This window comes from Ictalurus punctatus, unplaced genomic scaffold (assembly GCF_001660625.3).
Source record: "Ictalurus punctatus breed USDA103 unplaced genomic scaffold, Coco_2.0 Super-Scaffold_100056, whole genome shotgun sequence".
In the NCBI taxonomy this organism is placed as follows: Eukaryota; Metazoa; Chordata; class Actinopteri; order Siluriformes; family Ictaluridae; genus Ictalurus; species Ictalurus punctatus.
In genome coordinates, this window is record NW_026521088.1 from 2018707 (window position 1) to 2037293 (window position 18587).

An 18587-nucleotide genomic window follows, 5' to 3' on the forward strand; every position below is an offset into this window, starting at 1 on the left:
ATAACCATATATATCATGTTAGATGGTATGTTAGATGGTGGTATGCTGTGTTCAATAGGACTATGTGAGCACAAACAAACACTGAAATCTAAGAATGTTTTTTTTTTTAACAGATAATTAGTAAAAATGTGTCCGCACAGGTCTGTTAGATCTTTAACATATAACAGGTAGTGCAATAATGGAAAAATGGTGTAAATGTAAACATAACACACTATGACTGAGTATTCAGCAAATTAGCTTATACCAAATATGATCATAGCAGTTATAGTGATAGCAGCCAGGTGAAGTGTATATAAAGTGTATATAGTGACAATAAATTAGATACTATGTTTTTTTTTTATAATACAGTACAGTATAATTCAGTTGTTCTATTACTGCAATTTCAACCAAATACAGTGAAGTGTAAAAGTTTGTACCCCCTTTTGGTTTCTTTTGGACAGAAGGGTGTTAAGTGTCCTAAACACTACAAAATTTGACTGTAAGAAGAAGTTAATTTTATTATCAGACTCAGATATCCATGTTAATATTTTTAATACTGCTCATTACTGTTAAATGACTTGAAAGAATCAACACATCGGATGGTCATGGCAGGACCTTGATTTTGTGGTCAGTAAACCAATTGTGTGTTGATTTTGATGTATGTTTTGGATCACTGTCCTGCTGGAAGATCCAACCACGGCACATTTTAATCTTTCTGGCAGAGGCAGTCAGGTTTTTATTTAATATCTGTTGATATTTGATAGTCCATGATGCCATGTATCCTAACAATATGTCCAGGTCCTCTGGCAGAAAAACAGCCCCAAAACATTAAAGATCCACCACCATAGTTAACTGTATACATGAGGTACTTTTCCATATGGCTAGGGTGAAGTCAGCTAACATGGGCCACTTTTTGGTAAATGATTTATAATGCCATCAAATAAGCTATCATGTCTCATCATCTCATCAAATCATTATCTATAATGATATTTTTATAAATTATCATGGGCCTCTTCAATATAAATTTCTTTTAAAAATATGAAAAAGTATAATTGTTTTAAAATTATTAGGGTTAGAGTATTGGCAGGAACCCTCTTGAGCAACAACACAATGTTCAGGCAAATTGGGCCGGCTGTTCAGTTAACATGGACCAATATAAAAAGATAACAGGTAATTTCGACTGAAACCATTTTAATTTTAACAGTAAATTGACACTATTGTGTTCAGTGTGCCATAGCAGCAACACCGTAAATATATTTCATTTAATAGAAAGCGCATCTTCTCCACAGCTCTCGTGGTACAATGAGTTGCACTGACAGCAGCACACCCTAAATGTTCCCACTGCATTGAATGCTGAAGGACTATCGTGGTCTCTCCTTTCTCCCCAGCAGTAACCTCTACACAGGGTTTACCCACCTCCCCAACCACACGAGTAGAGTAAAACTGATCTTGTAGGCCAAATACATCACAATTCCACAGATGTGATGGAACATTTCTGATTGCAAGTTCCTCCAGCAGGTCTTCATACTGTGGAAACCACTTTCCTAACACACTACATTGCTGTATGGTTCAAGCTGCTTGGTTTGTTTCCTGCTCTCCAGGTCCTCCCTCAGTAGAGTAGAGGTTGATGGTAAACTAACTGGTTTCTCTTCCATTATTATGTGTAGTTCCTTAGTTAAATCTGTGACCATAGACACTTCTACTGTTTGTTCTGCATGTTGTTTTAAGTTCCTTTCTCCCCTTTTTCCTTTAGGACCAGCCTGTGTTGGGGTAAATGAAAGTCTGGCTTTCCCCTCTCTACCGAACCCCCAATTTTCCCTTACGGTCCCCACATAGGAACCCATAACAGGTTGCGTACTAGGTTTAAGAGGTGGAAACGATTCAGGGTCATTGAAGGATTCAGCCAATGGGGTGAGTGACTTTTTTGGCATTTCTGTTAACATTGATTTCAGGGTCTGTGCTGAACTCGCTGTGAATTTCTTTCTATATCTTGTTTTGCTCCAGGTTACTGCGCTGTTGAAAACCTGAATGTCCAATTCCCTTATTTCAGACAAAATGGTTGCTATTACTTCATCGTAGTGTTCTTTTAAGATCTCTATATTATTGTACATCCACTGTTCTGTGTTTTGTTTGACCTTTTCCAGTGTTGACTGGTTTGGAGAAGGTTTAATGAAAGATGTGAATTTTGTGACCTGTCTCAACACACTTGGTGGATAAGGATTAGCCGGTGTTGTGGCCGCCAGAATTTCTGAATGATGTAGAGCCTGTAAAAATTTGAAATATTTTGTCAGTGTTAAATCTACAGCAGTTTTTGATTTGAGAGACCTTGAATTTGGTTTTCACTTACATTTGCAGGTTCCCTTATCGGTCCAGAGTCAGCCAAGACTTCAAATCTGTTGTGCAATACTACAGACATATTGTTAAAGTAAGTTCACTTTAAAAAGGAAGAAAGATGGAACAGCCTGTGCAAAGGGGAAGAATGAATAGGGGCAGAAAATCCTTTAAGATGAAATAGAATTCAGAAAGGAGAAACAGTCAAGGAAATTATTCAATCAACACAACACCAAATCAGAAACAAAACACATACCTGTGTACGTAAAGGGAAAAATGTAGAAGTGATGCCATCTGGTGGATGAATTAAGTAATCATTCCTTTGATGGACATCTTGGAACATGTGCATAAAATACGCCTTGTCTTTCTTCACAGGACTGCAATTTTGAGGTCTGGGTGAGCTACTGGCATAAAATGGAGGAAGAACATCCCAACAGGAGAACAGGAAAACTTCTTTGCAAAGTTGTATATATCCTTTTCTCTTCTTTGTTTTCAGTGTGCACACTCTTTGTAGACTTTACGTAGAAAAGGATTGTACTTACTCCTTTCAGGGTTTGGTCATCGTAGTTGTTTGAGGTTTAGTAGAGCTCCTTTCCTCTCTGGATCTCATTAAAAAAATTCATTTATTTATTTTATTAAACATATTCCAGGGCTCCAAGCAAAAAACAAAATCTTGGAGCCATTGGTTCCTAAACCCAAAATATTTATGTGCCAAAATAGTGATGTCATATGACATATGATGATATCATTGTTAAATGGCTACCTCACACTGCCTTTTCTTTCCCCTCTGTACTGTCTGCCTTTGTTTACTCTGCCTCCCATAGTTTACACAATGTATTCTTTACATACACAATATGTGCAATGTTCAGTACGTCATATAATAATAATAATAATAATGAGTCTTTATTGATCACATATACATTACAACACAGTGAAATTCTTTTCTTTGCATATCCCAGGTTGTTAGGAAGTTGGGGTCAGAGCACAGGGTCAGCCATGATACAGCGCCCCTGGAGTAGAGAGGGTTAAGGGCCTTGCTCAAGGGCCCAGCAGTGGCAGTGATGCCCCCATCTTGAATCATATTACCGTAAATACTTAAATGTGCAGTCATTTGTTTCTTTTTTTCACTTTTTTATTCATTTCCTGCTTATTCAGGCTCAGAGTCATGTAGGCTGCATTGAATTTTATTTTCAATTCCCTCATCTCTTTTTCAGTGACTTTATCACTAGCACGTTGCACTGCTTTCACGATTGGGGTGGCATGAGGGGCAGACCTAGCAATGACACAATCCCTGGCGGTCTCATGTTTTGTACTGTCTCCATGCTTCTTTACGGTTTCTTTTTTAAAATGACTCGAACTGGTAATGAACTCTGTTTTACCAGCAATATCTTGTCCTGCTTTAGCACAAAAGGTGCAGTACATTTTCCCTTTGTCATAACGTAACCAGGCGAACTCTTGTAGCCAAGCTGATTTAAACTGTCTTGTCGGGATGAGAGCTGCAGAGACTGGAGAAGACTCAACTCGCTGCGCTTGGCTGTCATCATCTGTAAAAGATTGCACACCGATTGAAACGGGCTGGGATGACTCAAATGTCATTTGAGAACTTTCACTGGTCGAGTTGGTCTCAACATCATCGGCATCTGATGTAGAGGAGGCAGGGTTTGGACAGGCAGGGGATGAGGAAAAAGTCTGATATTTTTCTTGTCAGCTGACTAACGTTAGTTAACTACGCAGTTAGCTAGCCTACATATAACGGATAAATTCACATTCTAACAAACTAAACCACATCAAACTAAATTAAACACCTTTAACAAAAAGGCTCAGGCAGGGTTAGGTTAGGGGATTACTCAACCCAACACTCATTGGTGTGGGAGGTGGCACAGGCACAAAACCTTGTCCTTCATTCTGTATATATTTCTCTATATGTATTTAACATTCTATGAGAAAATATCAGTTGTATAAAAAAAATGGAAAAGAAATTATATATATTTTTTAAATCTATATATTGTGTTAAAAACGAATTCTGCCACTTTAAAAATTAATTTTCATGAATCTCATGAAAATGAATCACATGTAAATGAATCAACGTAAATGAATCACATGTAAATGAACCATATGAAAATGAATAAATAAATTAAAGACTTTAAAAGAAAATCTGTCTAAATGTAAGACGTTCTAGGTGAGGTTAACTATTGGGGGTTGGAGGATCAGTTTAGAGAACATATTATTTGTTTCTGATGGTTAAGTTCAGGGTTAGGGTTGGCCCCTAAGTTTCAACATTGGAAAAAGGAGTTTTTATTGGTTAAAAATTAGGTGATTAGAGTTTATTGTTTGGGTAAGCCCCTAGATTTCAAGATAAAAAAATGGTTTTAATGGTTGGAATAGAAGTTCTAATTGGGTTTAAGGGTACTGGATCTATGTTCCCCATCCCTATTGTCCAAGTTGTACAGATGAAATTTAATCTGGCCCAAATTTAGGGCCGAACCAGGAAAAAGTTCCATTAATTTTGTCCATGTTCCCTCTCAGATCCTTCTTCCTATTGATTACTCCCCTCCCCCCTGAGAAGAAATGCCTTCTCTCTATTAATATATACCCCCACACACATTTTATATATAATATTATATTATATTTATATTTTTGTGTCACGATATGGAGGTTGAGACGGATGCAAGTGCAGATTTTTCAAGTTTAACAAAGAACTAAACAAAATACAAAAGACACTGACATTGGGGCAAATCACTGTGGCAAAGACTAAACATAAACCAAAGAGAAAAACACAGCACCAGGGACAAAGGTAAAGAAAGACAAACGCGAGACAAAGAGTGCAGTGAAAACCGGCTAAATACACAAGTGCTTACCAGGAATGTGATCCAGGTGCAGGTGGTCATGTGACTGTGATGCAGTGGCTGCTGGGAACTGTAGTTCAGATTTCCTTCTCTGATTACATGACATAATGGTGTATGGTGTAATATGTGGTAATGTACGGGTATTACTCTGTGTATGTGTGTGTGTTTATACAGAGGCTGAATGTGTTGGCCACTCTCTTTCAGGGTAACTTCCCCAAAATACATCAGAGCATCATCACAGCTTTCATTAATGTGGATGTCCACACCAGAGACATCGTCACTGAGCTCGTCAATGAAAGGGTACAGATGGCTACACACCTTCTCTTCAGAGCAAAGGGAATCATGGGTGTGGTCAGATCTGATTGGTCAGAAGCTGTTAATAAATCTTTTAAAAATAACTGCAGCTCTGACAGCAGTGCATATGCAAATCAGTTCCCAGGTTTATACAGTAAGAATGCACTCATTATACGCTATATCGTCAGCGAGAATGCCCAATTCGTATACAATGAGATTGTATATATATCACATGTCTTTGTGTATGTGTTCACGTAGGTGGACTCGAGCAGTAACTTTGAGTGGCAGAAGCAGCTGTGCTAATACTGGGACGTGGATCTGGATAAGTGCGTGGCCAGAATGGCTCTGTATCAGTACGTCTACGGATATGAGTACCCGGGAGCCTGCCTGCGTCTGGTCATCATCCCGCTCACAGTAAAGACGTGTTAACAATACGTTAAGAATTCATAATGCATAATGTAGTGTAGTGCATGTTATTATAATAATATTTATTTAAATACTATGCGTAATGCATTACGGAGGCTTTATAACATGCTTCGAATGCGTTTATCGCTCGTTATAGGCGTGTGAAAGAGTGAAGTCTTAAAGATACGTTTGTGTGTGACCTTTCCATCAGGAACGCGTTTAATGTAAAAAAAAAATCTTCTTGGAAATGACATGCTTGTGCTTGTTTGTGATGGTTTTTAGGACCAGTGCTATCTGTGTCTGATGGGTAACACCTCGAATAACGTGTGTAGAAGGTGTGAGCTTGATCCTTTCACCGTTAGCCAGACAGAGGGTCTTGTTGTTGTCCAACACGGAGGTAATTTTCTCAAACCACAGGCACGTCCACAGGTACGTCACTCACCACCCACTTGTGCGTATCGGCGGTGTCACTGCCGAGGGACGGTTTGGTGGCACTCCAATCCCGTGTGAGAGGGTCGTCTTCACCATACAGCTCGTCCAAGCTTACTGACTGTGGGTTGAGCACGTCGGTCTGGATGGGCTTGTAGAAGGGATTCACCTCGCAGCCCTCTGTCTCGTGGAGGGTGCGCAGTGGGTCAGCGAGGGCACGGTACGCTGTGGTTTTACCGCCTCTTGTAGGGCCCACCAGCAAGACGCCCTGGTGCACCAGCATGGTCTCATACAGCTGGATCACATTGGCGGTCATGCTGGAGACGGGCTGCAGGGAGCGGGCGCATAGAGCTGCCTCGATGTTCGACTAAAGTGCGCCGTAGTCATGCACGGGGACGCCCACACCAGGAAAGAGGTCCGACAGAATATCGCTAAACGCACACAAGAAAGATTGGATTGACTCGATTGACACTAGGCTCAAGATTTTCAGATTATGGATGTTCAGATGTTCCAGGATTCTTTACTTTTCATCTGGTATAACATTACAAGGTGCTAATGTTATATACTTTAAATGCTTTAAAAAAAGTTATATAATTACAGCTTTTTAGTTGCAAAGAATTTGCAAATGTCAGTTAATTGTATTTCCTAATTTGTCCTGGAATTTCCTCCTAGTGCCTGATTCCAGTGATCCTGTGATAATGACCTTTGATACTCCATATGTAAGCTTTGGCGTTCTTTACTATTTATCAATTTATTTTATTTTAAGTTCTGCGTCATCCTTGAGTAACTTGGGCAGGTTGGAGTATCGTAGCGCTCTAATCAACACCACGTTCTCACTCAGGTGTGGGTTCTCTCGCATCAGAGACCTGGAACACACACACACACGCTCGATTTATTCCAGCAAGACATCTGTTACATTTATAGATAGTTTTAATTAACAATTTAGAAAAAACAACGGATGAATCTAATCTAATCTAATATGTTCACCCTGTTCGTAGACGGACATACCCGGCCATGACGATAACAAAGTTGACGACTCTCATGCTGAAGTCGTAGTGGTCCTGCCGGGAAAGCTGCTTGCTGCACAGCTTATACAGCTGAATCATCTTCTTCGCCAGAGTCTCACTGGACTTGAAGCCCTCAGCTCACAAGTCCACCTACAGCAAAAAAGACAACGTGAAACAGTTCTGTAACACGCCAGAATACATCCGTTATTGCGTTCATTACATAATGTAATGAATGACGGCACCCGAGCACACCTCTGCGATGACGGCGTGGTCGGGCACAATCATGGAGACGGATCTGAAGCGGCCTCCAGGTTGTCCCGGAGCTCGGTCCTGCCTGCGTAGCCTGGGTACATCGTGATTAAGGCAGCTTCCTACAAATGGAAGCAAGGGAAATGATAACGATTCAAACCCTTGCTAATATTCTGAAATCGATTGCAACGCTGAGTGAGTTTGTTCCAAGAATCGATTCAGCACAAATCTCGAATTAAAGGTTAGGGGAACAACCCACAATATTAAGTACATAGGATCATTATCATGATTAACAGGGTGATTCCTAATACCTGGTGTCAATTCGTAGATACCAGGTAATGGGAATAAAGTCGATTCAAAGGAATCAAGCTTTGGAGTCGACTCTATAGTCGTTGTGAATATGGAGTCAACTCCAAAGCTTGATTGTGGGGGAAACATGACTGAAGAACCTTGATTTCTCAGTTTGGGAACAATCCCAAAGAAATAGTCGGGAGAGCGTTTGGCATCGTTGTGACAAACGCTGAATCACACAGCTTTTTTTTTTAGTTTTTAATTACTCAACAACTAAGACACAAACCCCTCGTTTATTCCTTCACTTTCATCTTTCACTACTTTTTTTATTTTACATTTTGTTCTGATTCTTTCCCCCTGAATGTCTGGCTAGAACTTTCTGGAACTGGGAGCTAATGCTAAATTTAATGTTCTGTTAGAAAAGACAGCTTGATGTGTGGTTTCATTAAATTCATTCAATTTAAATATCTTGTCTTTCTAAGAAAAACTGCTGATTAAGCAATGCACTATACCATATTCATGAGAAAGTAGAATGTTGTATTTGTTATTTGACGTTTGTGTAAATTCAATACGTCGTTTTCAGCTAGTGATTAAAGAATTGGTTCATGAGTCATCTTTGTCAAATATGCTGGTGGCGCTTTCTGATTTTAGTCATTTAAACATTCAAAAGAGTTATTTGTGTGTGGAACAGTGTTGCATTGCACCCGCGAATACCTGCAACCTGGAATGGAAAATAAGATTTATTTTGTTCCAACACTTTTGTTGTTGTTGTTGTTGTTGTTGTTGTTGCTCCAAAACTGAAAAGTGTTACAATGGAAGCAGAAGTAAGTGTAGCTTCTTAAATTGTGTAGTGTAACGCAGTGTTTTTCAATCTTTTTTGAGCCATGTCAAATGTCAATGTCAAAACTTTGTTCGCCGGAATGGGGAATTCCTTGGCAGCAGTCAACCAAAAACTGTCCAAAGGAAGTTCAGCAAATCTTAGCTTTAAACCATTATCTTGTTTCAGTTCATTTAGTTCCTCCTGCTCCTGTAAGGTCATGTCCTTTCCAACAGCAGTCAAGGCATTCAGTGGAGGCTGAAGAGAAATAAAATGACAACTTCTCCTCAAGAGTTTACAGATGTTTACCTATTACCTTGCACAGTGCAGCAGGGTGATCGTGCCGTTCCTCTGTGAGTGGGAACATCTCAAGGTTGGCACTTTGCACATGTTGTTGCCAGAGGTGCACCTTTAAATGGAATCCATTTATTTTATCCATGCTTGTAAGCAGGTTCTCATTTCAGCCTTGCATCCGTGTGTTCGGTTCATTCAGATGATGAAATATATCTGCCAGGTATGCCAGCTTTGCACACCACTCATCACTTGCAAACAGATTTGAGTATTCAGACCTCTCATTTGTCAGAAACACTTTAAGTTCCTCCCACAGCTCATACACACGGGCCAGCAACTTGTCATGCTACAACCATCGGACCGCCGTATGGAGCAATAAGGCTTTATGCTTCGCTCACATTTCCTCACACAAAGATGCAAATATACGACTTTTCAAAGGTCGTGTCTTTACAAAGTTCCCTATGCGCACAACATCATCCACCACTGGAACTAGTTCTGCTGGTAAAGTCTTTGCAACGAAGGTGTCACGGTGCAGAAAACAGTGTGTAACAATAAGATCTGGGTTTCTTTCCTTCACTCTGCTAACGAAGCCTTAGGTGTGCCCGACCATGGCTGCAGCTCCATCAGTGCAAACACTTGTGCAATTTTCCCATGTAAGTCCTCCCTGGTCAAGATATTCTGATGTGACCCAAAAAAATTTCCTCTCCTGTTGTTTTTTCTGGCAGTGCCTTACAAAATAGGAAGTTTTCTCTAATGGCATCTCCATCCACAAAACGCACATTGGCCAAGAGCTGAGAATATCCGTAGACTCATCAAGTTGCAACACAAATTTACTACTGATGCGTATCTTTTCCAAAACATGGCTTTCGATGTCTGTAGACATGTCATCAGTACGTCTGGCGATTGTGTTATCTGAGAGCGGGAGTTTAGATATGTCTTTAACCGCGTCACGGCCGAGCATCTCGTTGACAGTGTCTTTGCGGGCAGGTAGTATTAACGTCTCTGCCACAGTGTGGGACTTTTTGCATTTAGCTACAAGTTCAGCAACTAGCTTTGAGGGCTTTCTAATTTACCTTTGTGGTTTTTCTCATTAATGTTGCCTGTTTCGGTGTTTTCACGCAGGCAAACAAAATAGTCCATCGGCTTGTTTTGATGCGACGGGTGTTTCACTTGGAGATAGTGTTTAAGCTTGCTTGGCACCATGGCGCTATTGGACAGCTTCTCGCCACACACCAAGCATAATGGAGTCGGGGTCCTCTCATCACTGGTGAAAGTAAATCCTAACGAAAGATAACTTTCGCTGTATTGCCTCGAGCTCACCGTCTTTGCTTTCTTTTTACCATCACTCATACTAGGCCCTTCACCTGGGTCACAATCTTGTCCAGGGCCCAGTTTGGAGTTTGCATTTTTCCTTTTTAAAAACTTCTCCATCACTGCCACCACGACCTGTCGCATGCGTCACTAATTCTCTTGTTTCTAAGAAGGTAGGAGGCAATTACCTACTGCCACCTAGACGAATATTACATTACTCTGCCAGTCACTATATTACAGCACAGACACTCAACCATGGCTTATTATTTGCAGATAATAATGAATAAATTTTAATAAATAAGAATTTTAAGACTAAGTGAAATTGGACAATTTCTCAAGGCACGCCTGACGATCTCTCACGACACACTAGTGTGCCACGGCACAGTGGTTGAAAAACACTGCTCTACGGTATGTAGACTGTATTACATGCGTGTTGAGCAGAGAGGAGATATTATAATATTATACAGTATCTGGAAATATAGTGTGTGACTGCTGCTGAAATAAGGAAGAGACTTAGGATTCTCCTGAACAGCACAATACTTACCTGAACAGCACACTCTGGGAAGTCTTTAGTTATTTAAACTAAGCATTGGTGGTTCAGTGGTAGAATTCTCGCCTGCCACGCGGGAGGCCCGGGTTCAATTCCTGGCCAATGCAGAAGTGAGTTTTGAAAGTTAAGCCTTCACCAAAAGAATATTACAAGCCTTATCATTTCTGCCCAAACTAGACCAACTCCATAGGGAGGGTAACCATGCTCATGAATTTCCTTCATTTGAACACAATCTGTCTGACTGTGGATTGGTGGAGTCCAAACACTTTAGAGATGTTTTTTTTTTTTTTTTTTTGAACTTTTCCAGCCTGATGAGCATCAACAACTCTTTTTCTGAGATCCTCACAAATGTCCTTTTTTCATACCATGATACACTTCCACAAACATGTGTTGTGAAGATCAGACTTTGATAGATCCCTGTTCTTCAAATAAGACAGGGTGCTCACTCACACCTGATTGTCATCCCGTTGATTGAAAACACCTGACCCTAATTTCCCCTTCAGACTAACTGCTCATGCAGACGCCAACAATGTCTGCACCATGCACGCTTCCTTTACAGAATGCGCTTAAGCAAGGTCTTTACGAGAAAAATGGGGTCCAAACCCACATGGGCTGTGCACAGCGGATTGGCAGTTCATCACCTTAACATCTTGCTGACATAGCTCACGCGTATGAAATTACATCCCGGTGTGTGGAGCAAAAAAGAGGTTTCGGTGCAGGTTCTTTGCCACTGTCGTCTGCACTGCGGAATGCGTTCTGCGTTGACGGACCTCCAGAGACGCCAGAGCCTTACAGCAGCTGTGGCCAAAAAAGCATTGAAATACAGTTCACAGTTGCGAAACACGTAGCCACAGTGTTAGCTTTTCACATTTCTCCACCCTCTCTAGTGCTAGCTCAGGGACCTGTACAAAGCTTCCCATTTGTAGGCCTTGTAGGTGTGAGACAGACTGCACAAAGCCAGATATTGCTGGAAAGAGGAGGCAAAGTAACAAATTTGCAATGAGGATGGGATTCGAACCCACGCGTGCAGAGCACAACGGATAAGCAGTCCATCGCCTTAACCTCTCGGCCACCTCGTCCAAGGCCCGCTGCTTTTAACGAAAACTATGCAAATAGATTTTATTCAAGTCTTGAGGTATGAGCTGTGCCATCATATAAACTGAAGGGTGACGATGCGGCGAGACGGCCCAAAGGTCTCACAGAACGGGACAATTCCATAGTTGAGCCGTCGCAATGCAATCCAATCCTTGGGCGGCTAGGTACCGACTACCTATGGACTGCCCATCTCAGCGAGTTACATTTCTTTGGAAAATGTAACTTTTACCCGTGACCCTGAGAAGGATTACGCGGTATAGAAGATGGATGGATGGAAATGTAACTTTTATTCTTACCTGGATATACACAACGACTGTGGAAAAGGGGGGCATGAATTGGGATGTTTGTGAGGCAGCATGCTGTGGCCAAAAAGCGTTGAAATACAGCTTATGGTTGCGAAACACGTAGCCACAGTGCTAGCTTTTCACATTTCTCCATCTCTCTCAAGGATATTCAGCTGGCCTGCCGTATTCGCGGAGAATGCACTTAAACGACAACTCCGTCTAATATACACAAAGGCTCTTTTAAGAGTCACTTCATCGTCTCAGAAAACAGCTAATTTTATTTCTTGGGCTGTTTGAATATTTAGATAATATTTACAAAGCGAAGGGGACACATATTTATATATATATATATAAACATGCTTTATATTTCTATCAACATATAGAAATGTTTATTATTCGTTATTAATTAGTGAACTTTATTATGATAAATATACTGCTATGTATATTACATAATGTTTTTTGTTTTTTATAGATGATGATGAACAGTGCAGAAGAGCCGTGTATTGTCCTTAGGTGAAAACTAGACAATGCACAGTAATAACGCCGATGAGCTGTGTCTGTGTACAGTAGCCCAAATATGCCTTCTCTTCCAGGCGGCGTTGTGTCTTGTGCTGGATGGAGCTTGACTGCCCTCGTGTGTCCAGTTTAAATATTAGAACGTGGTATGGAGAGAAAAGGATATATATATATATATATATATATATATATATATATATATATATATATATATATATATATATATATATATATATATTTTTTTTTACATCATTTACAAATACAGATATATATATATATATATATATCTGTATTTGTAAATGATGTAAAAGGCTTTCTATCAACATTAGAAAAAGGTTAGTTATTAATTTAGTATTTTTAATATAAATATAGTGCTATGAATATTACATAATATTTGTTTTTATAGAAGAGCCGTTAATTGTGGTTATGTCCGAACAATACAATGCACAGTAATGAGCTGTATCTGTAAATTAGCCCAAACCTACCTTCTGCTTCAGGTGGCGTTGTGTGTTGTGCTGGATGGAGCTTGACTGCCCTCGTGTGCCCAACCTCGGGAACGGCAATTTCCCAGCAGCGGTATTCTGTCATAAGAGTACATTTGTAGTTAGGCCCGAGTTGGTTAAGAAATATTATATGGTTTATATTACTGTGTCCTCTTTTTAACGCATTCATGATCATTATTGTATACATTACAAAGATGAAGGTAATGTTCTTCCCTATTTGTGGATATTCTCGAAGTGAAATAGATGAGGCCACCTAGGGAACACTAAGTTATCTAGGAGCAGTGATGAGAATGACATGTCTAATAACATTAGAAATACATTAATAATGTTCTAATAATAGAAATCAAGGTGTGCACTTTAACATTATAAAATATACATACACAGCAAAATCAACAGAAACAAATCCACTCTATTGGAGTTTCATTTCAACACTTTTAAAGTGTCCGGAGGGGTCCACACTCCACAGTGTCATTTTAACACTTTAATAGAGTTCACATCAACTCTTTGTATAGTTGAAATTGAACACTACTCAAGTGTTAGTTTCTCAACACCAGTGTGTAGTGTTAGAAATTAATTCTCATAGGAGTAATTCATTAAATCTCATAGTGTTAATTGCATACTATTAAATGAGTTGCCTCTAACACTATAAAGTGTTAATATGCTACTGCACAATTAAAATAACATTTAAATGATTACAAATCTAAAAGGCAAATAAAGAAAAAAAAAACAGTTGGTTGCTTTATAATAGTTTTCTTTTTTTCAAGGGCGTTAACATTACTGACCCCTCAGGTCAAGGCTTTCTAAATATAACAATTGGGCACTATGTACTCTCTTTGATTATTCTCATTAGAGCACTGCTGATCAAATGGCCTAAAGTGTGTCAGTTCATTCACAGAGATGACAGAAAACTCATCCATTTGGTTATCTTCTTTACAGTATGCATTGAAGTGGTCATCATAGTACATCGTTTTTACATTGCAGGAAATAATGAAAGCACTCTCTTCATATATTATTATATCACAGATCTTTTTGAACACAGGGAGATCATAGGCACATCCAGTGCATATGAACACACCAACCTGATACTCAGTACCATAATGTCTGACCCACTTTGTACTTGTAACACTCAAACAGGCTTCTAAATATAATGTCTGACTGAATTCTTCCCCACCTTGCAAGTTACAGATGGTTTTTGATGTAGGACCAAATTCAAACCTTCTAAAACAATCATTTTCACAGTTAAATGCCAATTGACATTGATGTTGCTTTACTAATGATTTAATGAGATTCTTGAAATTTTTGCCACATCTTTTGAAAATATGGTGCTTAGCTTCAAATCGCATTCACCGCATATGGATAAGAGGGCCATTTTTTTTAATGCATCTCAGATAGTGCATCATCAAGTGGTGCTTGGGAATCGACGTCTTGTCAGGAATCAATTCTTTGAATAGAGTATGGTGATCACAGATCAGATGTTTTAAGTAACATATCATCCCATCAGTTATGGTGTAGGAAAACACTATATTGACAATCTGCATCAAAAGTAGGAGAAAGTTCCAGTGATTGTTATTCCTTTCAATGACCACCAAATATCAGTGGAGTGTTGTGCAGAAGACACCATGACTGTATGGCATTCAAACCCAGGTGTTTGCCCATATCATCAATTTTTAACCCACTTGGTTTGTTTTTACGGTTTGTGTAACCATAATTAAAGCTCTGCATCCTGTTTAACAAGGTACTCAAAAACCAGTTTAAGTTCATACTGTACCACACCCTCTAGCAGATCATGCATGATGTCAACAGCATAGTTATCAGTATAATGGAAATACTCTAATGAATTGAGCGCACATGACTTTTTGACACCATATATTGACCGCAGTTCAGGATTTTCATTTAGTGCCTTACAATGTCCAGTATGAACCTCTTTGGAACGAAAAATTAACCCAGCATGATCTTCAGTAAATATAGATTGAACTTCTTCATTACTAATTAAACAAAGCCTACAGAAATTAGTTGCACTGTAAGATTCCCAGCAAGCCATTTAAAGCCAAATTATCTCCTGTTACTTGAATTACTGAGCCAAACAATGGTTGTTCAAAACAAGGAAGCTGTATGCCTTCGGTTTCTAAGATTTTCAGGTCATCAATAAGGGGCTTTATTATCACATCAAAACCATATGTCTTAAGATCCTCCGTGTAGAATCAAGCTGCAAGATGTACATTAATCAGTACAGAGTTACACTTGGGTGGAAGATTTTTTAGAGTAAAATAGATTCAACCAAGTTTGTGGATCCCCCTCTTGGAACCTAAAGGGTTAGCAGTTTCAAAATCGTTGTGATAGAGTAGAATCTGAAAAGCGTGCTTTTCCTGTGAGAACAGTGCATGGTTTTGGAAACACGACCCATCATTAATGTCTTTGTAAACTCCAACTTTGTAAACTTGGGCGATCATTTGAACATTCCGCCTCATATTCTCCCTGAGTGGAAAGATCCTGATTAGTATCAATCTCCTGATCCATAGTGTGACTATGTACCTTGCTGAGGTGTTTTCGGAAGCCACTATAAGTACAAAATGATAACAGGCGACCTGGCTCTCCACATTTTAAATGTAACTTTTTGCTAGGATATAAACCATGTTGAAATTTTAAATGTTGACAAAGAACCAAACAAGTTCTGAGGTGTGCTTTACATACAAAACATGTGAACATCTTCAAGGCAGTTAATCTCGCTGCAGCAATCATGCTCGAAGTTCTTTAACACGCAGGCTCTCCATTGCTCTTCCGACATCGATGTTATATATAGTGGTTTGGATAAATGTGTAGAAATCACAAAGAGCTTCATCATATCAGAAACTGAAGACATAGTGAGCTTTGAACAGTTCATCAAAAGCTGCCACTGACGTGTGCGCCTTACATGGGATCGCCTTTTGGTCGATAATAATGTAGAACTTTTGGATATCCTTCTTTCGCTCACCGATGCAGAGGAGAAATGGTTGTTTTTTACGTCAGCACTCTCAATGAAGGTAGTCACACTGGCTCCTTCCTGAAGGTCAGCAAAGGAACATAAAATAAATATGAAAATAAAACTCTTTGCATGTTTTTTACATTATCACTAACACCGTCTCATCTTGTTTGCAGGTGGTGTAAGCAAAATGAGATGCAGGTCTCAGAATCTCAAAATAACCTACACCTCAAGAGCTCCTAAAATTAAGATCTGATGTTTAAATATTAACTTTTGTATACCTTAAGGTAGCTCACAAGATGGCTGGTTGCTTGAGCTGAACTGATCTTGGATATTTTTTTTCTGGCCTCTTGAGGTTAGAGGGAGCAGATGCAGCTGCAAAAGGATTGAGGACATATCGCTGTCCCATCCTAAAGATATGACAAAATAATTAAATGATCTCTATTTAATTATTTTTTTAAAGACTGGAACATTTTTAAAATACAAAACAGTTTATACTGACCATTTTAGTCCTCAGATTCAGGTTCAGTTCCTGACAGCAGCTCGCCCATATTCTTAAGAGTCTTGCAGTCTGCAATGATTTTTGGCTTGAAGAATGTTGACCACTTTGCCAGGAACTTCTGAGACACTTCGTCACCAAACATCATGGAGAAATCCTGGTCGATCTTTAAACAAGGTTTATACAGGTTTAAACATAACGGACATAAATGGATAAAAGGTCAAATACTAAAAATTAAGATCTGCTGTGTTATTTATGCATACATTTGGGATATAAAAGATTAGAACGTTGAATTTCTCAGTTTGGACCGGCCTGTTGTTGTTATGGTGATCACTGAACAACTCCTTTCTCTACTGTACCAGTGAACTCCTTTAATAACTACAGAGAAGGTCATTTCCTTTTCAAAACTACTTCCAAAGCTAAATATTTTCTTACCAATCCAGATACAGCAAGGAAACAAGTGAACAAATCCAGGACAGAAGATGATGCATCCTCACCCACCATCTTCTGTCAATACTGGAAAGTCGCTCATCTTCTCATCAGTGGAATATCGTATTGTAGATATCGCCTCCCTGCACTCCTCACCAAATCAGCTGTTGACAAGTTAACAGAGATTCTTGTCTGTTTTTTGGACCATCCTGAAGAACAGTCTTGGAATGACACCGGGAGCCAGCACAGGTCAACTGTCTTGATCCTCCATGCAATGAAGCCAGTATTACCCTCAGGATCATAGTAGTGTTCCTGTTTAAGAAAAGACCCAAACAGAGGCATCTCGTGCTTGGCTTCAAGAATGAATTACTCAACACAATAAGTTCACACAATGACTATATAAAATTACAAAAACAAGTGGAAAATACAAAGCTGAGCAACCTATAAACACTCATCTAAAACAAGATCATTTTTAACTTTAAAACTATAAAAGGGAAGAAAATATAAACACACACACTGGTTTGGGTTTTCAGACAGAATACAAGAACTTACATATCCATGTTTGGAGAAAGGATCTTGGAGGTATGGAAAAAGTGTCACAATTCCCAGTGCATAATTGGTCCTCACACTTGACCATGGAATCCTCCTTTCAAAATAAATCAATTTACTTTGCAAGTGTGTATGTTTTGCAAGAAGTTAAAGGATAAATTCCCCTTTTATAGCAACACAGAATATCATTCTTTAGCTGCGTCACATGAATCTGTTGTGATGACAAAGGGAGGGAAGTGACCTCCAATTCTTACCCATGTAGCTCTAACATATGCCACACGTAAACAGATGGTGAACGCCCTGGTTGCAGACATGTTAGTCCTTAGTGTTTTGGTCTTTTCATACTCCTTGAAGATTTCCTCACTCTTTGGATTGGCACTCAGAACACAATCAACTTTCTGCCAAAACATCTTACATCGTTATGACATGCTCATGGAAATTTAAGAGGATTTTTAATGCCTTTCCTTTATGTCGAGAATACATTTACAAAACACTTCTACAGATAAGTATCAATAATAAACAATTACGTAATTGAGTATTTTAAATGCATTTATTCAAAGCTTACCTGTCTTGCTTCATTCTGCTCCATTAACCCTGTTGGGTTCCTCCTCTTTCTTCTGGACTCCAGGACAATTGTGGAATCTGATGAATGGGATGAAGCTGGGGATAGTGGAGTCAATACAGAGGAGGATGCTTGATCTGAGACCAGCTGAACATCCAGATCTACAAAATCACAGACAGAACAAAATCAATTTAAATGTACATGTATTTATCAGTAACAAAAGCATTTCAACAAATACTTAAATGGTTACATAAAAAAATCTAAAGTATATTATCTTCATTAAGTACTTTCCATATACGAATAAGATGTACGTAACGTAATGATCAATAGTATAGCAAATGATAATAGTTTGAGGTCCCTCAAAAAGATATTTTAGACTCTGCTCCTAGGT

General features: G+C 39.2%; 1 protein-coding gene, 1 long non-coding RNA gene and 1 other non-coding gene across 4 annotated transcripts in view; 1 reads left to right on the forward strand and 2 right to left on the reverse strand.

Moving 5' to 3' along the window:
- LOC108261599 (NACHT, LRR and PYD domains-containing protein 3) overlaps window positions 1-18587 on the reverse strand; it is a 619868-nt gene that overhangs the window by 71324 nt on the left and 529957 nt on the right. The window lies entirely within an intron of this gene.
- Window positions 6613-18587, reverse strand: part of LOC128630437 (uncharacterized) — a 13342-nt gene continuing 1367 nt past the window's right edge. The window contains exons 1-8 of one of the 2 annotated variants that reach the window (XR_008394760.1): window positions 18200-18587; window positions 17889-18032; window positions 17638-17731; window positions 17092-17397; window positions 16660-16822; window positions 16439-16567; window positions 13181-16238; window positions 6613-7662 (exon numbers count right to left, since the gene is read on the reverse strand). The exon at window positions 18200-18587 is cut by the window's right edge and continues 1367 nt beyond it. This is a non-coding gene — a long non-coding RNA (uncharacterized LOC128630437). Of the gene's footprint in view, window positions 7663-13180; window positions 16239-16438; window positions 16568-16659; window positions 17398-17637; window positions 17732-17888; window positions 18033-18199 lie in introns of both variants that reach the window. The other variant, XR_008394759.1, reaches the window with a different exon arrangement.
- trnag-gcc (transfer RNA glycine (anticodon GCC)) lies at window positions 10837-10907 on the forward strand. The gene has a single exon. It is a non-coding gene; the product is annotated as a tRNA-Gly (tRNA).